At 31.4% G+C, this 3188-nt stretch overlaps 1 long non-coding RNA gene across 1 annotated transcript; it reads left to right on the top strand.

The window, feature by feature from the left end:
• The first annotated feature begins 305 nt into the window (after positions 1-305).
• Positions 306-1953, top strand: LOC128552286 (uncharacterized). Its single transcript, XR_008369030.1, has 3 exons — positions 306-373; positions 492-528; positions 1846-1953. It is a non-coding gene; the product is annotated as an uncharacterized LOC128552286 (long non-coding RNA).
• The last annotated feature ends 1235 nt before the right edge of the window (positions 1954-3188 follow it).

Raw genomic sequence — 3188 nt, 5'->3', positions numbered from 1 at the left:
TACTGTACAATACGAGATATATTTGGACGAGTACCCAGCTGAGAAAAACCATATTGAACTCGCCTAGCGGCTCGTCCAATATGGTTTTCTCAGCTGGGTACTCGTCCAAATATATCTCCGTATTGTACAGAACAATGTTAAATAACCTAATAATATTGCCAAACATAATTCGCTAAAATCACATTTTTGTGTTATCTATAAAATGTTAAAAAGTTTCGATATAGTTATAAGTGACAGTCGCCGAAATCACATTTTTGTGCTATTTTATGTGCAATTTCGCATTTAACTTTTATTCTATTGCTTAACAGATGACCATTCCAGAGTGAAACTGCACGGACAACCAGATTTCTTCATAAATGCATGCTATATTGACGTGAGTAATATAAAAAATCTAAGCATTTTTGTCTTAAATATTGATCAATATCGTACATTGTGTGTTATTCTGTCAGCATTTCGTCATATGGTAGTTACGCTATCTTTTTGTATTTCAGGGATATAAAAGAAGTAAAGCATACATAGCATCTCTAGGTAAAAAAACATAACATCATTCATTGAGATTTCCTTTGTGGACGTTCGTGCTTTTCTCTCTGGTTAATACTGTCTGCTTTCTATATGATATTTATAAGAAGAGTTTCAAAATATCTTAATTAACACTTTACTCCTTTACTTCCGTAAATGATATTATATGTACCGGTATAACATTTTGCTTTATTTGATATAAATTAGGGGTCGAATTTGTATATCCTTGGTTTGATGGGGCAAGGATTTGATAAAACAAACTATGATTTAGAATTTGCTTCATTTTAAAAAAAAATGGCTGCTTCTATATTTACTACTATACACAGGTCATATTTAAAAAAAAATCCATTACTGCTAAGGTCATATGTTTGAAGACATTTCTTTATGTATAGAAATTATTTTTCTTTCGCATTGATACTATATTTTATCCTAAAATTGCAGTTGAATAAATTCATTGACTTTTGAAATATGGTACAACTTGCTACATTTTGTTGTATAATTGCTAATAAAAATATCTTTTTTTCAGAGACTAATTTAAACAGAGGGTAATTAACAAAAATGAAAATATTTGAATTTTAAACACACCCTCTGAACATATTAATATTCGTTTTAGATACAAAAACACAAAACATTTGAGAAACTTCATAGTCTATGGAAGATATCAACATTTTACGGGAATTCACCGTACTTTTACCTGCAAAATTTGATCCCCTTTCCAAATTCTCCCAATTGTAGCCCCAAATTTTGAAAATGCTACCATATTTATAGTAAACATGCATGTACATGTATGATGCTGCGCATACACTAGATAGCATTTAGTTGATTCAGGTACAGACTATTCAACACAGAATTTCATTCGTTCTTATTACTTGTTGAATAACAAACGGATACTAGAAATAAAAGATTCTGAAAGATAATTCCGACTTTCAAACAAAACAAAACTTCATCTTGGCTCCAAGAAAAAGCCTGAGTCCCTACCCGTCTAGAAATTCAAATGGTTGGCCCCTATACATCTCTATAAATCGAGAGCTTGATGAAGAGTAACAAATGTACAGAAATTCAAAAATTCTATGAAAATTAGTCCGTTTTCTTATTTTCTATTGATCTATAAACGTAACAGTTTCTTGTCAAAAGTGTTCTTCTTAAGCGTACGCGTATGCACATGGTAATAATAATAAAAAAACAATCATAGACATTTCGAAGCAACTGTTATTGATCACTTTTGAAATTTGAGTACTATATATACTGTATTAAAGTACGCGAATGTATGAAAATGTTGTTACATTTAACATGTATTAATACTATAGATTTTATTGTTTAATTTAGGTCCGACCGCCAAAACTACAAGCGACTTTTCAACATTTTGGAAGATGATTTGGTATGAAAGAGCTGATATTATTGTCATGCTAACAAACCTTCGTGAACCATCGGTAAGATTGATATCATGATTGTTCATTGTTTACACCGTTACATGTGTTTTAACACATCTAAATAGGACATATTCATAGCTGTATGTTTCTCTGCGACTAATGTTGGCAGAAATCAAGCATTTCGCACTGAATTACTCTGATTAAGCTCCATTTTCAAGGAAAACATTGTAAGTCTCTTTTTACCTTTGCATTCATATCTTGAAATACAACGCAGGACAAATTAACTTGAAATGTTTTTAGAACCATATTATAATAATTTCCTGAAATTTCAGGGAATGAAATGTGAGAAATACTGGCCTGAGGGAGGTGATAGCATATCGTATGGTGACGTGTCTGTTTCCAGTAAGGCAATGGAATGTTTTGCAGAATATACAATCAGAACATTTTCTTGTTCAAAAGTAAGAAATTGATCATACTATCTAGTTATATCTCTTGACATCATAAGGATATGTACAGGCATGTTACGGTTGCCGGCTATAATTAAGCCATATAGTTGTTGTATGCATGAATAATTCCAAGTTACTTTTAAAACGGTAAAGTGTTTTATGGTTAGCTTATCGCCAATATCAAGCGGGCTCGACAAAAAAGAACAGATCTGCTGCTGAGCAATGGACGACTATCATTGGGTATATCATGTTTGCTATTTTCATCATTTTATTCGCTAATACCTGGGTTAAATTGTAGCACTTAAGATTGACAAAAACGTTCATATTTACGCATTAGTCGTAAAGTTTCTGCTCTTAATTTACAAATATTTCTAAAGTTAATGACTTTTGAACAATTCTTTATAGTGTATACTTTACTCAGATACAGCTTATTGGTACATACGCTAATAATAAAAAATGTGTTGTATAAACTGGATCAGTTTTTAACACAGGAACGCTTACTTTTTAAAGTTTTTGTGTGAATTATTTGATAGAACTGAATATTGTATTGAAATCATGAGCTAACATGGGTATGCACTGGCTTATAACGACTATACATATAGCTGACATCAACTCTCATGGATGGAGAACTTAATATACGTACATATTTGCTTACGATATAAATGCTGGTATGTTCCCAGATGCGTGCAGAAGTTACCATGATTATTTAACTTTAATGTTTACGTTGCGTGGTCGTTAACGTGAAAAAGACACATATCAAGTAACACTCTATTGTAAGCAAAACATTAATCCTTTGTTGTTTTTTTTTTTTGGTCTTAAAAATTTTAGCCGATAAATCAAAGAAAATAGCATT

The sequence above is a fragment of the Mercenaria mercenaria genome, unplaced genomic scaffold (assembly GCF_021730395.1).
Source record: "Mercenaria mercenaria strain notata unplaced genomic scaffold, MADL_Memer_1 contig_2233, whole genome shotgun sequence".
Classification (NCBI taxonomy): Eukaryota; Metazoa; Mollusca; class Bivalvia; order Venerida; family Veneridae; genus Mercenaria; species Mercenaria mercenaria.
This window is presented reverse-complemented; position numbering and strand designations above follow the sequence as displayed.